The sequence below is a fragment of the Phyllobates terribilis genome, unplaced genomic scaffold (assembly GCF_046119375.1).
Source record: "Phyllobates terribilis strain yellow unplaced genomic scaffold, ASM4611937v1 Scaffold_7__3_contigs__length_470593459, whole genome shotgun sequence".
Lineage (NCBI taxonomy): Eukaryota > Metazoa > Chordata > Amphibia > Anura > Dendrobatidae > Phyllobates > Phyllobates terribilis.
The window spans coordinates 16,969,410-16,982,655 of NW_027362767.1; positions in this window are offsets into that span (position 1 = coordinate 16,969,410).

Sequence of the window (13,246 nt, forward strand, 5' to 3'; positions counted from 1 at the left end):
AGGAAAACTCGTCCATGGGTCATTGATCTCTGGGCTAGAATCCACGTGGGGGAAAATTGAGGTCATATGCATACAAAGCGAACACCACGAGTATCCTACAATGGAGGTTACCTTTTCCACTCCGTGCGGTGAGGTTAAACGTGGTAGGATTGGTAAGGACCCTTCCTTACAGGACTGTGCTGGGAAGTGACTTACCCCTGTTTTGGTCCTTGTGGGAGAGTAAGATTAAACCTCCCAGGATAAAGTCGTATCTGGGTGAAGAACCCGAAGATCCCGAGTCAAGGATACCTGCCGCAGGGGTTACCAACCTAGGGACAAAGTGTAAACCCAATTAGGTTACCCCCCTAGAGATACTGGCAGGAGAGGTCGAGGACACATTCGATCCCAGAGCTGGAAGTGTCCCGGGGAACATTTGGGACAGTTGAGCTCCAGGATCCTACCCTGACCCAGGTATGGGAAAGGGTGATAGAGATAGAGATAAATGGGGTAGCTCAGTAGAGGTACCATTTGAACAGATTGCAATGGATCTAGTGGGGCCCCTTGTAAAGTCAGCTTGTGGCCACAAACACCTACTTGTGGTTGTACACTATGTTACTTTTTACCCAGAGGCCATTCCAATTTTCCACACCTCCACTAAACTTATTGCGCAGGATGTTTGCCATGTTATGTTGCCTTTGGCTACCTAAGGAAAGCCTTAAGGATCAGTTGTGCATGTCAGTGTACCACCCATAGACCAATGGATTATTCAAACGGTTTAATAAAACCCTCAAATCCATGCTGAAAATAGTGGTTTCCAAGGATGGGAGGGATTGGGACATGTTACTGCCCTAATGTTTGCCCTTCGCAAGGTACCACGGACTTCCATGGAATGCTCACCCTTTGATCTATCGTTCAGTAGGCATCCTAAGCGACTGCTAGACGTGGCCAAAGAAGCCTATTCCATATAAGAGGAATAGAACCCGTGGCAAGTATACAGAATCAGATCGTGGCAGTCATGCCTATAGTAAAAACACCTCCTGAATGCCTAGGCACAAGAGAGCCGAGCGTATAATAGAAAGGCCACAGTCAGGTCCTTTAAAGAAGGGGGATTGGGATTTAGTATGTGCCCACCGCAGAAAGCAAGCTCATAGCCAAGTGGCAAGGGTCTTTTGAAGTCTGAGAAAATGTGGGGGAGGTAAATTACAGAGTAGACCAACCTGGGGAAGAGAAAACATGAACAAATATATCACGTCAATCTGCTTAAAGCCTGGCTAGACTGGGAATGTATGATTATGGATGTCACTCTGGTCTTATCTTCTGTGGACTCACACTGGCCCGGGAGGAGGTCGGGGAAGGGGCAAAGATAAGAAATGTTCTCACTAAAACAGCGGTGGGAGGCTTGGAAATTAATGCAGCAGAATTCAGACGTATTCCCAGAACTGCCTGGCCGTACATCTGTGATCAGATATGACATTACTGAGCCACGGTTAAGGATACGAATGAAACAGTACAATGTGCCAGAGGCAAGCCATCCCGGCTGAGGTGAAGAAAATGCTCCAGTAAGGAGTTATTGAGGAGACCAGGAGTGAGTGGGCTAGCCCCATTGTGCGGATTCCGAAGCCAGACAGATTAATGGCTTCCGAAATTTGAATGAGGTGTCAAAGTTTGTCCTTTATCCAATACCCCAGGTGGATTGAGTGTCTGGGACAGGCCCAGTACTTCACCACGCTAGACCTAACCAAGGGTTACTGGCAGATGCCTGACAGTTGGCCAGAAAAAAAAAAACACAAAGATACAACCTTTATAACCCTGGAGGGTCTCGATCACTATGTAGTCTTGCCTTTTGGGTTACATGGAGCCCTGGCCACATTCCAGAGACTGATGGATATAGCATTACAGCCTCATCAGAGGTACGCATCAGCGTATTTGGACGATATGATCTTTAGTACCAATTGGCATACCCACTTGTCCCAGGTATAAGCGGCAGTGGATTCGCTCAGCTGCAAGCAGTAACATACCTGGCGGTGTCCTTGCATAGTGGTCCATCTCCCACTGTGCAAGAGCGCGCACTTGATCTCCAGTCCAGTCTGCTAGCCTGGCTTCCCTCCATGCTGTCTGCTTGCCTCTGTTTTTGCTGCTTAAGGGCGGCGCCCGATCACTTCCTGTTTCTTGTAGCTGCTGCAGACACACCCCTGATGCGTCCTCAGCCTATTGCTGTCTGTCACCTGGTATTTAACCTAGCCCCTCCCTGGAATCCTTGCCTGAGCATTGTGTTCTGTCAGTTGGCTTCTTGTCACTGATGTGCCAGGTCCTGTCTATGTTTCCTGCCTTGTGGTATCAGTTCCCGTGTCTGAGCTGTGTCCTGTCTGAACTGTCTTCTAGCCTGTTGTCTTCTGCCTATCCTGGCGGCTGCATTTCCAGGCCAGTGTGAACACGCTCCTAGCCTGTTCTTTCCGCCTTCTAGGGGCCGCATACCTAGACCCGTTCCTGTATCTTGCCTGTTCCTGTCTGAACACGCTCCTAGCCTGTTCGTTCCGCCTTCTAGGGGCCGCATACCTAGACCCGCTCCTGTATCGTGCTGCTGTGTCTGTTCTTGTCTGAATACTCTCCTAGCCTGTTACCTGTTTTTCTCTATGTTCGTACCTTCCCTTTTCCTGCAGAATCTGATCCCGTACCTAACTCCTACTCTTTGTCCCTGTACTCCCGTTTGTGAGTTTAGAGTCCACTCGCTACTTCTTTGCAAGTATCTTGTGTGTACCTGGTTCTGCCTTTCCCTTCCAGTCTGTTCTGTGTGAACAGAGCCCTGTCCCCTCTGCTCTGCCTTGCTCACCGCTCCAGCGGTTCTTGCCTGCTCTGCCTTGCTCACCGCTCCTGTGGTTTCCACTCTGCTCTGCCTTGCTCACCGCTCCTGCGGTTTCCGCTCTGCTCTGCCTTGCTCACCGCTCCTGCGGTTTCCGCTCTGCTCTGCCTTGCTCACCGCTCCTGCGGTTTCCGCTCTGCTCTGCCTTGCTCACCGCTCCTGCGGTTTCCGCTCTGCTCTGACCCTTTGCTCGCTGCTCCGGCAGTCTCGCTCTGCTCTGACCCTTTGCTCGCTGCTCCGGCAGTCTCGCTCTGCTCTGACCCTTTGCTCGCTGCTCCGGCAGTCTCGCTCTGCTCTGACCCTTTGCTCGCTGCTCCGGCAGTCTCGCTCTGCTCTGACCCTTTGCTCGCTGCTCCGGCAGTCTCGCTCTGCTCTGACCCTTTGCTCGCTGCTCCGGCAGTCTCGCTCTGCTCTGACCCTTTGCTCGCTGCTCCGGCAGTCTCGCTCTGCTCTGACCCTTTGCTCGCTGCTCCGGCAGTCTCGCTCTGCTCTGACCCTTTGCTCGCTGCTCCGGCAGTCTCGCTCTGCTCTGACCCTTTGCTCGCTGCTCCGGCAGTCTCGCTCTGCTCTGACCCTTTGCTCGCTGCTCCGGCAGTCTCGCTCTGCTCTGACCCTTTGCTCGCTGCTCCGGCAGTCTCGCTCTGCTCTGACCCTTTGCTCGCTGCTCCGGCAGTCTCGCTCTGCTCTGACCCTTTGCTCGCTGCTCCGGCAGTCTCGTCCTGCTCCTCTCTCGCTCACCGCTCCAGGTGGCCTTGTCGTGCTCTTCTCTCGCTCACTGCTCCAGGCAGTCTCGTCTTGTTCGGCTCTTGCTCGCCGCTCTGGGCGGCCTCACTCTGCTGTGTTTGTCCACCGCATCTGCGGTTCTGTTCCTGAGTCCCAGTCTGAACTGGGTCTTATCCACTTGGTGCTCCAACCTGTCGTACCTGCCAGTACCTCCCTGCCTGCACACCAGTCGTGCTTACCAGCATCCGCCAGTCTGCATACCAGCCGTGTCTGCCTATACCCAGCAGTCTGTGTGCCAGCCTAACCTGCCTGTTCCTGTATTCCCCTGTGTGGGTCAACAGCCGTGTCCGGGGTCTGTCCTGGAGTAGCACCTCGTCCCTCTGCTCGGTTCCTCCTTGGTGCACTGGCGTCGTATGCCGTTGTGCGACCCTGGTCGGATCGGGTGGATACTTAGTTACGCCCCTCCAGGCATTCACTCTCCGGCACGGTCCAGTGGAATCACTACATATACACGCACACGCCACTCAGCCCGGGCGTGTGCATTACACAAGCTTGATAGCGAACCCAAAAAAAAAAAAAAACACGTGCGATAGGTCTCAAGGAAGACCGTTACTTAAAGTACGTGATTGGTCACGGGGGTTATCAAACCCAAACAAACAAGATTGAGGCCATTCAATACTGGCCTTTGACTAAAATGGTGAGAGCGTTCCTTGGCTTTGGCATTAGCGATGGCTTATACCCAATTTTGATGAGAGATTGGCACCCCTGACCAATCTTTTAAAGAAAAAAAAGTCAGTCATTGTTTGGTGAAACTCTCAGGTGGAGGAAGTGTTGCAATCCATGAAGTTGGCGTTGTGCAGACGGCCTGTCCTCACCAGCCCCAACTTCAAAAGGATTTATAGTACAAGCAGATGCCTCCTTAAAGGTAGGCCTAGGAGTGGTTCTGTTACAAGAGGTGAATGGAGAAGAACATCCAGTCACCTACTTTAGCAGGAAACTTACCCCGGCAGAAAAAAAAAAAAAAAATTATAGCGTAGTAGAGAAGAAGTGGTTGGCCATTAAGTGGGCCTTTGAGTCCCTAAGCTCAGTTTTTCCAGTAGAACATTGAGCTGACAAGTCACAGGGAAATGCGAATGCGATGTCACAGGCACCCTATATGGTGACAAATATTCAACCCCACAAGTTTGAACACATGGAGGGGATGGGGGAGAAGAGTTGAATCATATGCGAGGAGCAGTATGCAGCCACCAGGATGCGCAAAGAGGCATACTGAACCTGCTGGCATGCATTGCAGTCACAGTCCGCTGTGGTTGCAATGCAAAATCAAAGTAAATTTGGACTAGGTCAAACTATTTGACAAAGTCTGATTTAAAAAAACTAGACATGGGCTTTTATTTTTGGAGTGAGCTACAGGATGATAGTGGGGCGCATAATTCCCCCCAGCCCAAGTGGCAGCAGAGGTTCAGGTGTGCAAGAGTTTTGGATTGCTAGCAACAGTAAGAAGCTCTGCACTGCAAGCCTGTATGAAGGCATACACAGGTCTGTGAAGGCAACATAACTGGTGCACCTCAGAGGGAGAAACAGCGATGCCCTTTACACGGACTGTTTGGACCACCAGGCTGCGATACGGAGGACATCATTTGCATTTAAGCTGTGATTTTTTTGTAAATTAAATATTTAAATTTTAAACTTTCCTTGGGTCACTGACTTATTACTGCACAGTGTGAACACAGCTGCACTACAGTCTTTAATCCAAATCTGTACAATAGAAGAAAAAAATTAAAATAAAAAGGTTTTTAATGTTGATATATAGAATCTAAGTGTCAATATTCAGAAATACTTTAAGAAATCTTGTGATATTAGAAACACTGGATTTTCCCCCCTGATAAAGAATTTGAGGTCCATTGATTTTTTCAGGAATGTTGGCCGGACTTTAAATACAAATTTTAAACCCCTAAAAATAAAACAATATGTATATGGAAGATGAGACGGCCACACAGAGACGGCCACACAGAGACGGCCACACAGAGACGGCCACACAGAGACTCTTTATTCAAAACCAATACCGCAATCTGGTTTGCTGCTGTCTTGTGTTCATGTACTTACTTTTTATGAAATCTTGCGATATCATTAGAAACATTGTGGATTTTTCCCCCCGATGAAGAAATGAAATTCTTGATGTCCATTGATTTTTTTCAGGAATGTAGGCCGGACTTTTTCAATATAAATTTGAAACCACTAAAAAATAAACTGAAAATGTTAGCTCAATCATAGAGAAGATAGATAGACAGACAGATAGAAAGACAGATATTTACCCTTTCTTCTTCTTTTTTCAAAATCAATCCTGCAATCTGGTTCACCGCTGTCTTGTGTTCATGTACGGCTACTCCTACATGACTTTCACGATAAGGAGCTCTCTTCTTCCACTCCTCAACCTACAAGATAAGAAAGTGTGAAATTTACATTAATAAAGCTTTAACTAATTGATTTATAAAAAAAGGGAAATGTACTACAGGTGACTTACAGTCATATTTAGCACCACACCATGTCGTTGTAATTTATTCAAGATTATATAGCATTCAAGATAGTTGAGAATAACTAGCTTGTCACTATCTAGAAGCCTTTCATCCTGGTCCGCCTTGTTTATGGCCTTTTCAAAATCTGTCTTTGCAACTATCAGGATCGATTGCATCTCATCTGGTCTTTTCATCTCATCCAATAAGCGTTTTTTTCTGGAAATAAAAAATTCTAATTACATTGAATAAGGTAACCAGGCACATTTTCTTCCTAGTAACAAGGCACATTATCTTCCTAGTAACAAGGTACATTTTCTTCCTATTAATTCTTTTACACTTCTTCAAGATATTCTCCCTGGAGATTCCTTTGCTGAGCCTCTTCTGAAATCCTCCTAGCTGGCTGAGGTACATTCCCGCTGCTCCATATGTCTCCTGGTCTTTATGATGAAGGGATGTTGTATTCATGAGGTAGTATATGAACCATGACATTCTTCATATAATTAAGGTGAAGGCGAAAGCATTTGCCAAGAATGTTTCCATTAATCAAGAACGAAAGTCGGAGGTTCGAAGACGATCAGATACTGTCGTAGTTCCGATCATAAATGATGCCAACTGGCGATCCGGCTGTGTTATTCCCATGACCCGCCGAGCAGCGTTCGTGAAACCAAAGTCTTTGCAACCATACTCCCCCCGGAACCCAAAGCTGAAACTTAAAGGAATTGACGGAAGGGCACCACCAGGAGTGGAGCCTGTGGCTTAATTTGACTCAACAAGGGAAACCTCACCCGGCCTGGACACGGAAAGGATTGACAGATTGAAAACTCTCTATTATAGTCATTGGTCTTCTCAATATTATACACATCAACTTCAGTGAAGGCTTCTCCTTGTCCATGAAGTACAGAAAGCGAGCGACGTTCTCTACCTCCTGCTTGTATCTCACGACTTGCAAGGTTTTTGATAAATATCTTGCAAATCCAGCAATTGGTTAAAAATCCAGAGAATGCCTCGTGTACATCCCAGCCTCAGCCATATTAAGTCTTAGTGGATTACTCACAGACAACATTGGGCTCAGTTGTTGCTGCTTCAGTTTCCATCGGTGATTCTTCTTCTTCTTCATCGTCCTCATTTGGCTCGGCCGTGTCTTCTTTGGTTTCGCTCCTTCCTTTGGCTGTGGCATCTTCACAATCTCCCTTTGAGGTTGCATCTTCTTGTTCTTTGGTTGTCATCTCAGCTGTTAGGAGTCCCTCTATCCTCATGTTGGGAACCTTCTCACAATGGCCATTTTTCTGGGTCATTCTTGTATGACATGGCTGATTAATGATTTTAAAACCACGTCCATTAAGAAATGCAATTACTTTTTCCAGGCACCCACCGTCACACACCAGCTCCTCCACCGCATTGTACTCAATGGCCAGGCCCTTTGCTGCCACAGCAACCAGATTTGTCTTTGCTTGTGCGAGGGTAGCCTTGATCTCATCCTCGCTGCTGTTTTTTTTGCATTTTCTTCTTCGGTGAGTGCCAAGGTTCTTATCTGTCTTGTAATAGCTAGTACAGAATCCTGATGACCTGCACTATGGATTCCATGTTTAAACCCAAGAATTAAAACAAAAGTTTTTTTTTAAAAAAAAGCTAAGCTATTGGTGGGTTGGTTAAAAGAAAAAGCTGTATGTAAAGAAATCAGAGCAAAAAGTAGATTTGACAAAGCAGTCCAGTAGACAGAGCAAAGCAGTCCATGGAGATCAGTCCTGTAGAGAGAACAGAGCTACACTGGATCGCCAAGAGCAGTCTGAGCAATTAGACTCTGATCTGGCCTTTTATACAGAAAACTGAGGCACCTTCACCAATAGGATCAGTCTCTGTAATGATGGCCATTGAGAACGTTAGAAAAACATTCCCATTGTCTAGGTGTGAACATTAGGTCTTAGGGGGCATGGCTGACACCTAAAGAGAAAACTGTGGCTGCAAAAACTGCTCCTGAACATTGCCATCAATAATGTTATATATGCTAAAAGTAAAGAAAAAAATGATGATGGATAATAAATAGTCACCGGAATAGAGCAGCACAACCATTAACCAGAGAAATGGTGCCAGCAGGCAGGGGTTAAAATCAGGACTCCTAACAGAAGACACAAGGGATAACCTTAAGTCCTCCATGGTAAAGGAACATCAATGTAGCATTTTATTCCATCATAGGAGAGGATCCATGTTGTGGCATCACACCGACTCCCACTGTTATGTTCCAGCATGAGATTGCTGTGTGAGACGCTGAAATGTCAGAACATCTATTCTCCTCTAAGATGGAATATGACACAACTTTACCTTGGCACGCTGTAGGTTATTCTTTATAAGATAGAAAGATAGATGGAGAAGAATAGAAACAGATTATAACGGTAAAGGAGAAATATAGTATAAATGTATCTTTCATCCGAGTGACGTGGTAGGACGACTGGTACACGTTTGGGCAGAGAGTAGGCAATGTAGGGAGACGATGGGAGCACATTTGGGCAGTGTCCCTCCTTCTGTCTGTTGGATCTTCATGCCTTTAAAAGACAAACAAAAATGAACTAACAGGTCAAGCTAATTCTTATCCTCTCTTGCTGACAACTTTATCTTCCAAAAGGTAGGGGAGAAAACAAGGGGATCTGCTACTTTGGATCTAATCCTTATAAACAGGGAGGAAATGGTTGAGGAGGTAAAGATGGCTGGGACCCTAGGAGGCAGCGATCATGCTATTATAGAATTTTGGATAACTAGAGGAGGAAGACATGTGAAGACTCAAACTTCAAGGTTAGATTTTAGAAAGGCAGATTTTAAGAGACTCAGAAAGAGAATAGGAGGGATCCAATGGCTGGATGTCCTTAAGGAGAAAAATGTCCAGGAAGGATGGGAATTTTTTAAAAATGAGATTCTCAAAGCACAATCGTTAACAATCCCAAAAAGTAGGAAGAATGGGAAGCATTTAAGGAAACCAGGATGGATGAACACAGAACTTAAACACATGCTAAAAAGAAAGAAAGAAATGTTTATTAAATGGAAAGAGGGAGGCATATCTAAAGAAGATTATAATGCAGTCTGCAGATCCTGCAGGGCACGTATCAGGTTAGCTAAAGCTGACAATGAATTAAGGCTTGCAAGAGATGTCAAAAGCAATAAAAAAGGATTTTGGGGGTATGTCAAAAGTAAAAGAAAAGTCAAAGATGCTATAGGATTTTTACAGGATGAAAATGGAGAAATGGTAAGAGAGGATGTTGAGAAGGCCGAACTTTTTAATTCCTATTTTGCATCTGTTTTCTCTCAGAAAGAAAATGTAACATCAACTGATCTTCACTGTCCTTTTAAAGGAATAGAGGAATCCAAGTTATCTGTAAACAGAAAGATTGTGAGGGAATATTTAGCTAACATAAATGAGTTCAAGTCTCCAGGTCCAGATGAATTACACTCCAGAGTACTGAAGGAGATCGTAGAAGAAATTTTAGAACCACTCTCCATAATCTTTGAAAATTCTTGGAGAACAGGAGAAGTCCCAGAAGACTGGAGAAGAGCAAATGTTGTTCCTATCTTCAAAAAGGGGAAGACGGTGGACCCAGGGAACTATAGGCCGGTGAGTCTGACTTCTATACCAGGAAAGATCTTTGAACAAATTATTAAACAACATGTATGTAAGTACATGGATAAGAATGAAGTGATTAACCAGAGTCAGCATGGGTTTGTAACTAACAAGTCATGTCAGACTAACTTAATTTCCTTCTATGACAGAATCACTGACTGGGTGGATCAGGGAAATGCTGTAGATATAGTATATCTTGACTTCAGCAAAGCATTTGACAAAGTATCTCACACCATCCTTATTGAAAAAATGACCAAGTATGCAATGGACCAGGCAACTGTTAGGTGGATTCATAACTGGCTTAGTGATCGGACTCAAAGGGTGGTTGTAAATGGCTTCACATCCAGCTGGATGAATGTCTCAAGTGGGGTACCACAGGGCTCCGTCCTGGGACCTGTATTGTTCAACATCTTTATCAATGATTTAGATGAAGGAATTGAGGGTAAACTGATTAAATTTGCTGATGACACAAAGCTAGGAAGGATAGCTAATACTAGAGAAGAGAGAGAGGATTCAAAAAGACCTAAATAAACTGGAGCAGTGGGCAGCAACCAACAGAATGGTTTTTAACAGGGAAAAATGCAAAGTACTACATCTGGGCAATAAAAATGAAAAAAGCATATACAAAATGGGAGGAATAGAGCTAAGCAACAGTACATGTGAAAAAGACAGGTATACTAATAGATCATAGACTGAACATGAGTCAACAGTGTGATGCAGCAGCAAAAAAGGCAAATACAATTCTGGGATGTATTAACAGAAGCATACAGTCTAGATCACGTGAAGTCATTATCGGTCTTTACTCCTCTTTGGTCAGACCTCATCTAGAATACTGTGTACAGTTTTGGGCACGACATTTTAAAAAAGACATAGACAAACTGGAGCAAGTTCAGAGAAGAGCGACCAGAATGGTGACTGGTCTGCAAACCATGTCCTATGAGGAACGGTTGCAGGATTTGGGAATGTTTAGCTTGCAAAAAAGAAGACTGAGAGGAGACTTAATAGCTGTCTACAAATATGTCAAGGGCTGTCACATTGTAGAAGGATCATCTTTATTCTCATTTGCACAAGGAAAGACTAGAAGCAATGGGATGAAACTAAATGGGAGGAGACACAGATTAGATATTAGAAAAAACTTTTTGACAGTTAGGGTGATTAATGAGTGGAACAGGCTGCCACGAGAGGTGGTGAGTTCCCCTTCAATGGACGTCTTCAAACAGAGGCTGGACAGACATCTTTCTGAGATGATCTAGTGAATCCTGCTTTGAGCAGGGGGTTGGACCAGATGACCCAGGAGGTCCCTTCCAACTTTACCATTCTATGATTCTATGGCATTCTCTGTTTTGCACCATGGATATATTCACTGGCCAGCAGGATGGCATTCTCTGTTTTGCACCATGGATATATTCACTGGCCAGCAGGATGGGATTCTCTGTTTTGCACCATGGATATATTCACTGGCCAGCAGGATGGCATTCTCTGTTTTGCACCATGGATATATTCACTGGCCAGCAGGATGGCATTCTCTGTTTTGCACCATGTATATATTCACTGGCCAGCAGGATGGCATTCTCTGTTTTGCACCATGGATATATTCACTGGCCAGCAGGATGGCATTCTCTGTTTTGCACCATGTGTATATTCACTGGCCAGCAGGATGGCATTCTCTGTTTTGCACCATGGATATATTCACTGGCCAGCAGGATGGCATTCTCTGTTTTGCACCATGTATATATTCACTGGCCAGCAGGATGGCATTCTCTGTTTTGCACCATGTATATATTCACTGGCCAGCAGGATGGAATTCTCTGTTTTGCACCATGGATATATTCACTGGCCAGCAGGATGGCATTCTCTGTTTTGCACCATGGATATATTCACTGGCCAGCAGGATGGCATTCTCTGTTTTGCACCATGTATATATTCACTGGCCAGCAGGATGGCATTCTCGGTTTTGCACCATGTTTATATTCACTGGCTAGCAGGATGGCATTCTCTGTTTTACACCATGGATATATTCACTGGCCAGCAGGATGGCATTCTCTGTTTTGCACCAAGTGTATATTCACTGGCCAGCAGGATGGCATTCTCTGTTTTGCACCATGGATATATTCACTGGCCAGCAGGATGGCATTCTCTGTTTTGCACCATGTATATATTCACTGGCCAGCAGGATGGCATTCTCTGTTTTGCACCATGGATATATTCACTGGCCAGCAGGATGGCATTCTCTGTTTTGCACCATGGATATATTCACTGGCCAGCAGGATGACATTCTCTGTTTTGCACCATGTATATATTCACTGGCCAGCAGGATTGCATTCTCTGTTTTGCACCATGGATATATTCACTGGCCAGCAGGATGGCATTCTCTGTTTTGCACCATGTATATATTCACTAGCCAGCAGGATGGCATTCTCTGTTTTGCACCATGTATATATTCACTGGCCAGCAGGATGGCATTCTCTGTTTTGCACCATGTATATATTCACTGGCCAGCAGGATGGCATTCTCTGTTTTGCACCATGGATATATTCACTGGCCAGCAGGATGGCATTCTCTGTTTTGCACCATGGATATATACATTGGCCAGCAGGATGGCATTCTCTGTTTTGCACCATGGATATATTCACTGGCCAGCAGGATGGCATTCTCTGTTTTGCACCATGTATACATTCACTGGCCAGCAGGATGACATTCTCTGTTTTGCACCATGGATATATTCACTGGCCAGCAGGATGGCATTCTCTGTTTTGCACCATGGATATATTCACTGGCCAGCAGGATGGCATTCTCTGTTTTGCACCATGGATATATTCACTGGCCAGCAGGATGGCATTCTCTGTTTTGCACCATGTATATATTCACTGGCCAGCAGGATGGCATTCTCTGTTTTGCACCATGTATATATTCACTGGCCAGCAGGATGGCATTCTCTGTTTTGCACCATGTATATATTCACAGGCCAGCAGGATGGCATTCTCTGTTTTGCACCATGGATATATTCACTGGCCAGCAGGATGGCATTCTCTGTTTTGCACCATGGATATATTCACTGGCCAGCAGGATGGCATTCTCTGTTTTGCACCATGGATATATTCACTGGCCAGCAGCATGGCATTCTCTGTTTGGCACCAAGTATATATTCACTGGCCAGCAGGATGGCATTCTCTGTTTTGCACCATGGATATATTCACTGGCCAGCAGGATGGCATTCTCTGTTTGGCACCATGGATATATTCACTGGCCAGCAGGATGGTTTTCTCTGTTTTGCACCATGGATATATTCACTGGCCAGCAGGATGGCATTCTCTGTTTTGCACCATGTATATATTCACTGGCCAGCAGGATGGCATTCTCTATTTTGCACCATGTGTATATTCACTGGCCAGCAGGATGTCATTCTCTGTTTTGCACCATGTGTATATTCACTGGCCAGCAGGATGGCATTCTCTGTTTTGCACCATGGATATATTCACTGGCCAGCAGGATGGCATTCTCTGTTTTGCACCATGGATATATTCACTGGCCAGCAGGATGGCATTCTCTGTTTTGCACCAT